Here is a 14,901-nt window from a genome sequence, read left to right as displayed (position 1 = left end):
TTATATCTCGTCCACAGGTTGTTTAGTACACACAGTCATTTGTGCATTGAAGAAAATTGGCAACCGTTTGAACATCTCATTTAATTTAACTTTCTGCCACCAGAACACGCGCATGAAGATAGGAGTTAATTTAGAGCTTGTTGCATACGCCCATAAAACTATCATTATTTCTAGCTAACTAACTAAAATTGATGCAGATTTGATTTCAACTGATTTTACACAGTTGGTTCAAATTTATCAGCTAATTTATAAAAACATATTCAATTCATGAAATTATCTCTCGCCGTAACTCTACAGAAAATAACAAAATAAACTTTTCTCATAACTCTGCAGAAATAGTAACGTTTCTTCTGTATACCTGTCTAAATAAATATTCCTTTCACTTATTATTTTGTAAGTTACATAGAAAAACACTTTATCCGAAACACCCCATACATCTGATGGATACAGTCCCAGCTCTAGTTTCCACAACACATTGCAGTATCCTGTCTCCTATGGCAAACCAACGGTTATTTTGTAATTATTATCTGGAAACTCACGAGTCTTCGGAGATTTCAGAATTTTATTCTTTTCCTAAATGTGCCCTTGGGAATACTTTTAAATTTTACTTCCCCCACCTGTCACAGCGTACTAGGGAACTACACGTGTAAGACGTCGTTGTCTCCTGACCTTCATTACTTACGTATTCCGCCCTCACAATCATATTCCGCACATCAAGATGCTTCGTTCGAACCCAAACTCGATAAGATAAAGTCAGTGTTGTATGAATTCCGCTACATTGTGTGGGATTGGCCAGTCTACTCATTCATTACACTGTAACCTCCCAACAAAATAAAATAAATTAATATTATGAATAAGATTCTAATTTAGTGTAACCTCCCCACAAAATTCTTTCTCATTTGACCTCCCACACAAAATTCTTTCTGATTTAGTCTAAGCTCAAAATTCATTCACACTTAGCGTAACCTCACAACAGTCGCTCACTTATGACTTTTCAATAATTCACTGTGAAATTAACCTGGTAAATTTTGGACGACAGCAGTGCAGCGTCATGGCCCTGAAAGATCATTCTGAATAAAAAAAGGAAAAATTCTTACCTCAATGAAGTCGCCGGATATATCTGCTCTTACAATAAATTTTTCCGGCACAGCTCTGTGCAATGCTGGCCGACCTATCTGTCATTTATGAAAGGAAGCAACTGATTTTTCTATGCAATAATCGGGATGATCATGGATGGGAGAAATTAGTAAATTCTTTAAATTGAAATGAATGGTTGTTAAAAGTTACTTTTTATGAGGAAGATTATTACTACGAGAGTTTTAAAACATTTATATGCGACTTGAAATAACATTAATACATATGCGCGAGGCTTCCTTTTTACCTTATACAATAATACTCAGGCTCCGACATCGCTGCACCGCGACCGGTCCAGCAAACACGATACACCATACCAGACCAGAGCAGACTCCAGACTAGCAACAACTTACTGCTACAGCTACAGAGTTCCTACTGCAGTCAACACTGCTCTCTGGTCAGAGATTCTCCTATACCTTGCCTGTTGCAGGCAGCGCATGAGCAATACATCGAAATTACATCTGCTCGGACCTCTTACATAACCCTCCACTGGGGGGGGGGCAAAAATTTGGCAGCGATGTTGAGTCAATTGGACTTGCCATGAGCAACAAATTTTTCTAAAATCTACTTAATTAACTTAGTTTACAGTCGCAGATTATATACATATATATATAAGTACACAACATGAAATGACATAGAGTGCACATGCACTGAGTACAGAACATATCAAGCAATGACAAAATGTATACGCAATGAGTTCAAAACACATTAACAAATGACATAAAGTGCACACGCACTGTATATATTTTTTTACCATTTTACAAGAACTAGGATAGGAAAGGGAAGGATTGCATCATGGTTGTAGCACAGTAGGTTGCACGTAGCTTGCACTGAAAGTCCATATCTTTCTACAGAAGCACAACACCAAGTGAGACAATCTGAAGTTCTCTTCCCTGAAGTATGAATCAGTGTAGCCAAGACAATGAAATGTCGTATTAATATTCAATGTTATCATTTTGTTAGTACATTAGGTACACCAAACAGTGGGACCATAATAAGATCTCCATCGTTCAAGGTGGCGGACAGCATGATGTGTCAACACCACACTCTTGTAAGGTACACCAACGTAGAATTAGTGCAAAAACCAAATATAGTGCTCCATGATCATGAGGATAGACAGGACAAACGGATATTGCAATAATTTCTGGTAATTAGGTCAGAAGATGAAGGACATTAAGTCTTATGCTAGGCATCATAGAGAATTACACTAGTCTATTAACCGATTTGAGTAATTGTTGGCACTCATTGCCTAGTTACTAAACATTTCATTTCTGTACTATGTATGGAGTATTACAGAACATTATTCATAAGTCATCTGATTACAGTAAATATTGGCACTCATTGGCCAGTTACAAACCATATTTATGCATTGTTCAGAAGTCATCATTCAAAACAAGAGTTAATTAATGGCATAGTATTTACATAATTCATCTAATTATGGTAATCATTGGCACTCATTGGCCAGTTACAAACCATTTTTATGCATTATTCAGAAGTCATCATTCAAAACAGGAGTTAATGAATGGCATAGTATTTACATAATTCATCTAATTATAGTAGTCATTGGCATTCATTGGCCAGTTACAAACCATTTTTATGCATTGTTCAGAAGTCATCATTCAAAACAAGAGTTAATGAATGGTGTAATATCTACATAATTCATCTTATTATAGTAATCATTGGCACTCATTGGCCAGTTACTAAACATATAGTAAGTATTGAATATTACAAAACATTTTTCATCATTCAAGTGACATACGACATATTTAAAATAATTATTGGCATTCATTGGCCAGTTACAAAACATTCATATCGTTTTATAAAACATTATTCAGTATTAATCAGAAGTCATCATTCGAAATGAGAGTTAATTATTGGCATAGCATTTATAGAGTATAACAAAAATATTATTTACAGAAATTATTGGCATAGCATTTATGCATTATTACAAAACATCATTCAGTATTACTCAGAACTCATCTTTCATCTGACATAGGACGCATGTAAAATGTAACACACTATAACTATTACTCAAGGTCTGTGGTCCAATAATATATAGATATAATACATCTGAAAAATTTGCGTTATATTTAGTACTATAAATACCTCTTAAACTAGTAGCATTATTTGGGACTGGTAATACATTTTTTTCTTTTTTTTTGTGCTAGCAATGCATTGCGTTGGGATCGATAATTAATTGCTGGGGGATGAAAATATTTGCTTTTGACCTATTGCTGTAAATAACGATTAGTAACGTCATTCGTCTTGAGTCAGCTGTAGCAAGGTTATGAAACAAGTAGAGTATATGTGATCACATTCATGAATGACACACACAAATGGGTAAAAAAATTGCAAGTACTAGAACAGGTTTAATAACTAACTGCTTATAGCACATTAATTTCATGAATAGCTTCTCCTGGAAAAAATACAAAATGGATTATTAAGCTGAAAGAAGAAACGCATATTATGCTGAAAAGTAGTGAACTTCGAATTAACAGGTAGTGAAACGTATACTCAATATGTATGTACTCTAGCTGTCCTTTCCATAACATTTAGTCATTATACCATGCGATATAAGACATACTGTCAAAACGAACTGCAACAAATACTTAAATAGCTACATAGCATCTCTTAACTAATAGTAAATATATAAACATCATTATTCTCATCTGCAAAGAAAAACTTAAAAGTGGTGCGTTAAGTAGCCATATAAAATTCATCACTATCATCACCTGCAAAGAAAAACTTCATTATTCATATTACCATGTTCTTCATATAACTATTCATCATCATTTATTATCATCTGCAAAAAAGACACTTCATTATTCATTATTCATACTACCATTTACTTCATAGAACTATTCATAGTATAGAGTTTCTTATTTCTAGCATATTTCATCACTAAAACTAAGATGTGTAGTTCTGTGTGAAATGGCTCTGAGCACTATGGGGCTTAACATTTATGGTCATCAGTCCCCTAGAACTTAGAACTACTTAAACCTAACTAACCTAAGGACATCACACAACACCCAGCCATCACGAGGCAGAGAAAATCCCTGACCCCACCGGGAATCGAACCCGGGAACCCGGGCGTGGGAAGCGAGAACGCTACCGCACGACCACGAGATCTGGGCAGTTCTGTATGACAGCTTGCATCAATCGCCTCGTATTCTGAAAGAAAAATAATTAGTTAAGACTGCTATGATACGATGTGTATAGTATATTCTTGTTAATGCTTGTTAATTCTGATCCATTTACTCTTCATCACAAGGTATTCCATTTTCTTTCGTTCATTCCGAAGGTGAAATTCTCATTTCATAGTAATCCACTGTTGTTTGTTTAATTTATTTCTTTTACACGTTATTGCTTTCTGAAAATGATGAATAAAGATTAATATCTTGCACTTAAATCATATACCCATAAATAAAAACTGGTTTCTAGTGATATAATTAAGCATACAGCATAGCATGACAGAAAACGTATTATGTCAAAAACATAGAGAGTGTTCAGGTGCAAAAATGTACACACAGTCTCATAATGCAGTAGTCAAGAGTGTAGAATAGTCTAGATATTGAGATATGATAAGGAAAAATGTTACAGTCAACTGGTGTTTGTTACAACTTAAACATTTCACGGTGCATACAGGAAAACAATCATACATACACGAAAAATGGAAAATGTGCACAGTCTGATGTATAACGACAAGAAAAGCGACCTGCTAACCTTACCTTGCGGGGCACTTGCCAAGAAAAAATACGATCATTATCAGTAAGTACTCACATCAATACAATTGCTCAAGTGGTCATAAAATATGTAAGTTAATCTGCAAAAATGTGCACGGTCTGATGTGTAACGACAAGAAAGGCGACCTGCTAACCTTACCTTGCCGGGCACTTGCCAAGAAAAAATACGATAATCATCAGTAAGTGTTCATATAAATATAATTGCATAAGTGGTCATATAAAAATCAGGAAATGGCATTACAGTGTGATAAATCATAAAGTATGTTCATTCAATAAAGGGTTTAACATTGGAAACATGGTGATTGCCTTTCCTTTTCTGGTTCTCAAAGTTTCGGCGTGTACTACATTGGGGTGAGGAATGCTGCGAATTCGATATGGACCTGCGTATAGAAGCTCAAATTTACTACATCTACTCTTTCCTCTGTTGGATAAATAATGTGTGCGTGCTAATATCTTCTGTCCAATGTGAAAGTCACGGCGTGTACAAACTTGTTTTTGCTGTCTTCTCCGGCGCTCTGCGTCACGTTTGATGTCGTTGAGCGCAATGTCAATTATTTCATGGTGTCGTAGTCGACGAGATGTAGGAAAGGACACTAATTCTCTAATTTTGTTGGGTGGTTCAACATTTTTCAGTATAACAGTCGGAGATAGCATAGTAGATTCATTTGGTATCGAGTTAATTACATCCTGGAATGACAGTATGTGTGTGTTCCAATCAATATGTTTTTTATGGCAGTATATTCTACATAGTTTACCAATTTCTTTCATTAGTCGTTCACAAGGGTTCGAAGAAGCGTGGTACCTGGATATATAGATCGGAGAAATGTTTCTTGCTCGTAACATAGGTGTCCATATAGCAGATCGAAACTGTGATCCATTGTCGGAAATTACTTTCAATACATGCCCTACATGGAATAAAAAATGTTTTATAAATGCTTTCGAAACAGATTTAGCAGTAGCTTTGCGTAACGGGGTGAAGGTAACAAATTTCGAAGTGAGTTCAACAGCGACAAAGATGTAGCAAAAACCTCTATTAGTTCTGGGAATCGGACTAAAAATGTATACAGCGGCCATGTGTCTCAATTTAACTGGTACAATGGGATGTAACGGAGGAATATGTCGTGTCTGACTTAGCTTTCTGGCAGATTTTACATGACGCTAAAACTCGTCGAATACGTTTCTCCATGTTGGCAAAATAACAGTTCTGTCTCAGTATAAGAAAACATTTTCTGGCTCCGTAAAGTGCGTGACTTAAATGAGTATACCAAATTAATTTGTTAACAATTTCGTCAGGAATTCATAGTAATCACTTGTTGCTGTCAGGGTGAGAGCGGCGAAACAGAATTTTATTGCGTACAGTGTAATGGTTTCTGATGGTAACATTATTCCTATCTTGCCAAAGGTGTTTAATTTCTTTCCAAACGTTGTCTTTGCTCTGCTCTTGTGCTATGTCTCATAATGATGCCGAAATGAAATTTTCAAATGCAATTTCTTGAATATACATGGCGCTAAAATTTGCTTGGCAGAAGTTGGTTGCGATGTCTTTCTGATTGTTGCTGAGAGAACGGGACAGTGCGTCTGCTACAATATTTTGTGTACCGGGAATGTGAACAATTGTAAAATTAAATTCTTGTAAATAAAGTTTCCATCTGCTTAATCTCTCGTGTGTAAATTTAGCGGAAAGTAAAAACTGGATAGCTCTATGATCTGTGTTAACGGTCGTATGTCTTCCATAAAGAAAATGCCGAAATCTCGTAAATGCCCATACAACACATAATGTTTCAAGTTCCGTAACAGAATAATTGCTTTCAGCAGGTGACAGAATGCGACTCGCAAAGGCGATGTTTTTAATTACTGTAGAACCATCTTCTTCAATTTCCTGAAAAATGTGTACGCCTAAAGCGGTGTTAGAACCGTCGGTGGCAATGGAAAAATTTCTAGTAAGATCTGGATGTGATAAAAGTGGTGCATTCAACAAAGCTTGTTTCAGATTGACAAATTCAGACTGTGCTTGGCTATCCCAGGACCAAATAGTGTTTTTACCCGTCAATTGACATAATCTAAGGGTGTCTAAAGCAGAGTAATGAATAAATTTACGAAAAAAGTTAATTAAACCCAAAAAGCTGCGTAGTTGTTTCTTCGTCGTAGGAACAGTAATGTCACGTAAAGCTTGAAGTTTTTCCGGGTCAGGCGCAATGCCTTCTGCTGAAATTACATGTCCAAGAAATTTTATAGAAGTTTTGCCAAAGTGCGATTTACTGAGATTAACTGTGAGTCCTTGTGCACGAAAAGTTCGTGACAGTTGTTCAAGAATCAAATTGTGTTCAGACCAGTTAGCTTCTACAATAAGAATGTCGTCTACATACGTTGTGATTCTGTCTTTTAATTCTGTCGGAAGTATAGTATTCAATCCGCGAATAAATGCTGCTGAAGAAATAGTTAAACCGAACGGTAATTTACAAAATTGATAACAGTCACCAAAAAAGAGAAAAGCCGTGTACTTTCTGCAGTTCGGATGGAGCTGAATTTGCCAAAATCCCGATTTCAAATCTAACGTGGAATAAATAACACTACCATGAAATTTCTGTAGAAGTTCTTCTAGTGTCTGTGGGCGATCTGTTTCATTAATAATAATGTCATTGATGTGAGGCGAATCAAGTACGAGGCGAAGTGAACCATCCTTTTTCTTAACAATATGGAGCGGGTTTATGTACGGACTAACTGCCGGTTAAATAATTCCTTGGTCAAGCATAGCTTGCAATTCTTTCTTAACTTGTTCTGTGTGAATATAAGGAATGGGATAATGTTTGGCTTTAAATGTGTCGTGCTGTTTAACTTGAAATTCATACATAAAATCGGACATAGTACTAGGGACGTTGTCAAAAGCTGGAGCTTGCTGTAAAAGAATTTTGTGTAGTTGAGTACGTTCGTCGTCTGTATTTGCATTGCTCTGTTTAACTTTATCAGAAATCATCTGTATAACGTCATAATCGCCTTCGTCTGGAGTATTATAGTTGTGTACGTACGTATCTGTGAACAATGTGGAATTACGGTCTATGTTACGTGATGCAGAAATGACCCCTGTCCGATTAATTGTTTGTTCTTCTGCAGATAAATAGTGCTGAAATTCTAATGCCAGTTGTACATTTTCATCCTTTAACATTAAATAGGAATTTTGAAAGCCAATAATTGCGCCGTGTTGTACCAGAAAATTCGTACCTAAAATAACGTCTGTTATCAATAAGGGAACAATCCAAAAATTTGAGTGAAACGTCTGCAATACAAAACGATAAGTGTGTCTGTAATATTACATCTACCTCTTTACCAGATACTGCTCCTTTTACTTTAGTTTTGCCTAATGGTAACGTAGGATAGGTATTCTCTTTGTTACATTCGTTGAAAGTTTCCTCATTTATAACTGACATAGGTGATCCAGAATCGATTACTGCTGAAAATTTGGATGATCCAATCTTTACTTCAATGACAGGGTGTGAAACGGTTTTTTGAACAACTGGTTTTTCCTGCAAAAGAGTGTCTCGGATGTCGTCAAAAGTAATAACATTTTCGTGAACAAGATTCTCTGTGTCAAAAGTATTGCTTGCGTTGTTGGAAGATGCAATCTGTACTGTATCTAGTCAAATTCTTTCTGACGTGCTGTTATTTGCGGGAGGATGCTGTGGCATCTCGACTATTTGTACTGTTCTGTTATTTCGGTCCTGACACATTAGGTTCGGGATGATACCGACTGTCTGGTTCATTCATGATAATCTGTTGTTGCGGATGATTTTGCTGCTGGTAAGACCGACTGTTATTAAACGTACGCTGAAAATTGTGCTCATTACATTTACGTCTGTCACTATAGTCATTTCTATACGGTGCATTACGATATGAGTTAAAATGGTGTGTTTTCTGTACGTACTGATTTCCTTGCTGATATGCGTTACTATTTGTAGGAGCAGACGCTATACGTGTAGGCGGTGAAACATTAAAGCTTGGTTGACCTTGCACATTACATTGCTGGTTAGGTATGCTAACCGGCTGGTTTTCTTGCTGTTGCGGAAAAAAACCTCTATTGTTGCCAAAATGCGTCTGTGATAGCTGAAAATTTTGTACATACTGATGATTACAATTTTGTCTGTTATTAAAATTACGCTGGTAGATCTTGCCATTTCGGGAGTGTCTAATAAAAACTGTCACTTTCGGTAAAACTTGTCATATCAGGTTTTCGTTATTCATTCCTAAGTCTAGATAGATCGATAGTTGAAGAGCTGTTTTGATAGATATAAAGGATAGTAAAAGAGAAAGCAGCAGTGCAGAAAACTAAAGATGAAATAGCACTACTACGGCTCTGGGCCCTGTGCACGCTACGGCACATATTCATCGAAGTGTAATGAATCCCCTGAGGTCACTTACGCGCTGCAAATAAATTTTAGTTTCTGCGTTATAGGCAATGCCGGTGAAAATTCAAAAGCAAGTTGTTGTATCCAATCCAATTCTAGTTTCTGCGTTACAGGCCAAGCTGATGAAAATACAAAAGCAAATTGTCGTATCCAGTCCAAAGCGTGAATCTGTGTTCTGTCATTGTCAAGTACTTTAAATTTCCTAACAGATAGAAAGTGTTTGTAATAAAAATTATCGTCTCTGTATGTCTGAGCAGGTTCAGGATTGCATGATAGTCTATTTGTCTCTGACTGTTCGGAATCTAAGTCACGTGCGCTCTCTAAATTACGTAAGTTACACTGGCTGTGTGAGTGTGACAAATGTTTGGAATGTGGCGTATGCTGTGACGTGTTAGTGACTGAAACATTTTTCATTCCTGTCACTTTAAAACGTTCGTCAATTTGGCTGTTCTATTGGTCAAATTTCTTATCGACTTCCGTATCCAGAGTGCGTGAAACTTCTGCTGACATTAATTTAAACTCGTCGCGTAACTGTGTTGCTTTTTCAGAACATTGTTCAGTGACTGCACTACTTTCATCTCTAAGTAATTTCGTTGTGGCTACACGTGTACTACCTAATTCTTGTGCAACAGATCTAATTTCTTCACTACTGTTACTAGCACAAGCCTCAATTTCCTCACATAATTGTTCTTTAGTATCATGGCGTTGCACGGTAACGGCTATAATCTGTTCACTAAGTTGTTTGTTCTGTTCGTTAAGGTTGTCGTGTTTTTCATTCGACTGTTTGAAACTTTCATTAAGTTGTTTGCACGATTCATTAAGTTGTTTATAACTGTTACCTAGTTTTTCACTCAGTTGTTTGAAATAGCTGCCTTGTTTTTCATTAAATTGTTTGTGCTGATTGTCTATTTTTTCATTAAGTTGTTTGAAATAGTTGTCTAGATTTTTATTGCATTGAAGTAATAATGCCATAACTTCATCCCAGCCAAAATTAGCGGCTCTATTTTCTATGCTGTGTGTTGGTGTATCTGCATTTGCCGCGTTTTGTGTAACCATTTGGTCATTCTGTAATTCTTGAAAAGGTTTGCCAATTGAAAGTGCACTGTTGGTCACTACACCGGAATCAAATAAATCTGACGTACTTTGAGTACATTGTTCATCTTCGTTAGAAACAATTATCTGTTCGTTACGTAAATTTTGCAAATCGGGTGTGTCAAGCTGGGTAGCGTTCGTTGTAACGGGACGTGCCTCGTCATCATTTCCGTTAAATTAAGTGTGGGCGTAAATGAATTTGTTTGTTCATCATTAGGATCAAAATCATTACTAGTAATCGGTAGGAACTGATTATCTGTAATTAGGGGATTATCACTATTACACTGAGTGTCGCAAATATTATCGGTCAAACTATTCGAGTCGGCTATTTCACTCATTGCACATCGCGATGTACTGTTAACAGTTTTTCGCGGCATTTTTCACAAATCAAAATTAAGCACAAAATGAAACAAATACAAAGCGAAATGGAACAAACAATTACAACAAAGAGCAATAAATTGCCGATGATCTGCGAAAGAAAGAGTGACAAATTAGTATATGCGTTGCGCCAGATGCAAACTACATTTAAGTAAATAAGAGCAGATATATGACTACTTCTCAGAGATTCACAAAAAAATACGATCCTGGCCGGTTGTCGCCAAGTGTAACCTCCCCACTAAATAAAATAAATTAATATTATGAATAATATTCTAATTTAGTGTAACCTCCCCACAAAATTCTTTCTCATTTGACCTCCCACACAAAATTCTTTCTGATTTAGTCTAAGCTCAAAATTCATTCACACTTAGCGTAACCTCACAACAGTCGCTCACTTATGACTTTTCAATAATTCACTGTGAAATTAACCTGGTAAATTTTGGACGACAGCAGTGCAGCGTCATGGCCCTGAAAGATCATTCTGAATAAAAAAGGAAAAATTCTTACCTCAGTGAAGTCGCCGGATATATCTGCTCTTACAATAAATTTTTCCGGCACAGCTCTGTGCAATGCTGGCCGACCTATCTGTCATTTATGAAAGGAAGCAACTGATTTTTCTATTGCAATAATCGGGATGATCATGGATGGGAGAAATTAGTAAATTCTTTAAATTGAAATGAATGGTTGTTAAAAGCTACTTTTTATGAGGAAGATTATTACTACGAGAGTTTTAAAACATTTATATGCGACTTGAAATAACATTAATACATATGCGCGAGGCTTCCTTTTTACCTTATACAATAATACTCAGGCTCCGACATCGCTGCACCGCGACCGGTCCAGCAAACACGATACACCATACCAGACCAGAGCAGACTCCAGACTAGCAACAACTTACTGCTACAGCTACACAGTTCCTACTGCAGTCAACACTGCTCTCTGGTCAGAGATTCTCTTATACCTTACCTATTGCAGGCAGCGCATGAGCAATACATCGAAATTACATCTGCTCGGACCTCATACAACACATAGCACGCAGTTTCAGAGATTTTCACAGGGAGACAGAAAACGCCAACGCTGATGCTACAGATTTCCGGATTGCTCTCCTTAAACGAAACGTCATTCTCCCGATTTAGGAGAGCAATGCTGATTGGCAGACAATATTTCTGACGCCTTGAGCTGAAGGAGTAATGGAAGAGACCGAAAGATATCCCCCTTCATGTCTGGCGTGGAGAGAGGCCGTTCAATTGTCACTCTTGGAGCGAGAACACATAACGAGAGCGTGCGCGCTCGTACGTGTACTCAAAGAGCGTGGAACAAGTCTCTCCTCAGTATTTCACTGGGAGAGCACCTCTGTCGAGAGCGAATCGAAGTGCGACTCTATATTGAGTCCTTGTGATAAAGCGTTGTTCACTGTGTTGGCCGCCACACTTAATGTGCGGTTTGAATGGACAGAGTTATAGTTAAACGCCTGCGAGCGAAGTTTTGAGTGGCATCGCGGTGGACTGGTTATCTGACCGGTGTACCACGCCAATAGTTAGACTAGGGGCGAATAGGAGTCCTTGATTTCTTCAAGGCGTAGGGAGAATTTGATTGGTGAAGATCAGTCCAGATAGAACGAGAGTTATCTTATTTGTCAGAGAGGAGTGGCGCTCTTATTTGTCAGAGAGGAGTGGCGCAGACAGCAGTCATCGAAGCTTACAGTATTGTGCGCTACAGCTATTGCGAGCCCCCTATTTCCTCCACAAAAGTACCCTTCACTGCATTTCATATGCGGCACCTTCAACCGTACCTAGCAACATCCTAACGGATAATTATTCAAGTTGAGTAGATGTGGCTCTCAGCCATTCTGTCAAGTCAATAACAATCTTAAACTTTGTATAGAAATTTCATTAGCGAATCCTTTCCTTAAGAGGTAACTTCACATTTTGAAAAGAACCAGGAAATAACGTGTTTGGTTCATAACTAAAAGTGCCATTGTGATTTCTCAGAATTTTTGTAAAATAAATAATAATTTTCGTTAGTTTCATGTTTTTCTTACACTAACTAGCACTAATCCAGTACCCAATTATCCCACTAGTTACATAAGAAATTTTGTGAATTTTTGTTTCATTTCCTTACAGCAGATAACTCCAGAAGATATTTATCGCTGAAAGTTTTTCAGGCATTTCTCTTCAGAACGTTAGGAGCGTCTGCCTGACGTCTGTAGTAGTGTAGGGGTGGAAATTACATCTTGCAGGAGCCACAGGGGAAAGGGTACATCTCAGATTAATCCGTTGCACAGAATAACAGAATAGTAACCCCACACGCTCACGGAAAATGGCGACCCTGTCAGGATAGGTAAAATAGGTAAGCTACCAGGATAGGAAAGTGTCAGGATAGTTAGGTATGGCAGGTCGCAGTAGTTGCACTTTGAAGAACTTTCTTTCATGTATGAAATAGCTATTTGCAAAGATTTGTGTCAGAATAGATACAGGTAGTGAAGAAAGCAGAATTCCAGGGAAAACGGCGTGTGTTATTGTGTTGGAACATTTTGCATTTTTTTACGATTTTTGTGTAGCTGTTAGGGCATAGGATTTTCAAGTGATAGTCCTAACGCCGAGTGACGCAGAGACGCAGTGTGACGCAGCATCATACAAGTTAGAATTAAGAAATAACATTTTTCTCCCTTTGCAAGCGCACAGGAAGAGATTGGAGACTGTAGCAGAGCAGACAGAACATTAGCCGAGAGGTCACGACGTTGTTGTTGTTGGTTCAACCAACTGGTAAGTGGTCGTACACTTTTGTAGATAGGGTTGTAGTGTGTTGAAAGAATTTCCAAGTTAACGATAGCACAAGCCAAAGGTTACGTGAGAGACAGCAAGTAGACAAGATGGTGGAGAATCAACCAGATAGACAGTAAGTAAACGAGCTTATTGAGAATAGGACAGAAGGTGAACCTGAGTATAGGACAGGCGATGAATTAGAGGATAGTACAGTCGGGGAGCTGCAGAATCAGCAGGCTCAATTAAACTGGGATAAAATTGAGACAGATCAGACAGATAGGAATCGAAGGGACGAGAATATCGAATTTCCACAATATGAAATCCCAGGTAGGGAACATTCTGAGCCAGAAATAGACAGCCCACGTAGGAAATGGCAAAGATTAGAAGCGGAACGAGCACAGTAAACGCGTTTGTTTGCCGCATATCAGGGAAAGAATACGCGTCAATACAGTCAATGAACCGGCAGTTAGCTAACGTTCCAAGACAAGTAGACAGTGAGGAAGAGGGGGAACATTTAGAATACGTCGAACCTATCGTACACATTCTAAATATGCCCCAACAGCAGACACAGAATTTTGCGGAGTTACGAGCGCCACGTTCCGTGACAGACGCAACTATACCTGCAAACACAAGACATACACAACAGAGAGGGCAGAATGCGGAGTTGTTTGCACCACGTAATGGTTCAATGACAAACGCAACTAGTCCTCGACAGCACGGGTTATTGCAGTTATTAAACTTAGAAACGCCACAGCATAGCCCAGTAGCTGGCCGGAGTGGTCGTGCGGTTCTAGGCGCTACAGTCTGGAGACGCGCGACCGCTACGGTCGCAGGTTCGAATCCTGCATCGGGCATGGATGTGTGTGATGTCCCTAGCTTAGTTAGGTTTAAGTAGTTCTAAGTTCTAGGGGACTGATGGCCTCAGAAGTTGAGTCCCATGGTGCTCAGAGCCATTTGAACCATAGCACAGTAAACGACGTAACTGACCGAGTAGAAAACAATAGATCGAGAATACATAGTTCAGCAGAAGGCAGCGTCACAGGACAGGACGCGATCATGGAGATGTTACTAAAATGAACGATAGTATAACGAAACAGAATACACAGATGACTGAACAGCATCAGCAATTGAAACAGGATAATCAGGCTATGAAGACACAGATCCAACAGGTTAAAATCCAGATGGCAGAAGGGATCGCCAGGATTGATAGATCACTGAGATAAGCAAAGACGCGAAAGAATCTAGAGAAAGAACTCAGGTACTAACACAAGGTCAGCCCCAATTACGCACTGACGTGGACAAGGTCCAATTGTACATCGTAAACGTTGACAAAAAGGTGGAACGTTTTACAAAAAAAGCCACTAGAACAGCAATACAAATTTCGGAAGA

Source organism: Schistocerca serialis, chromosome 5 (assembly GCF_023864345.2).
Source record: "Schistocerca serialis cubense isolate TAMUIC-IGC-003099 chromosome 5, iqSchSeri2.2, whole genome shotgun sequence".
Lineage (NCBI taxonomy): Eukaryota > Metazoa > Arthropoda > Insecta > Orthoptera > Acrididae > Schistocerca > Schistocerca serialis.
This window is presented reverse-complemented; position numbering follows the sequence as displayed.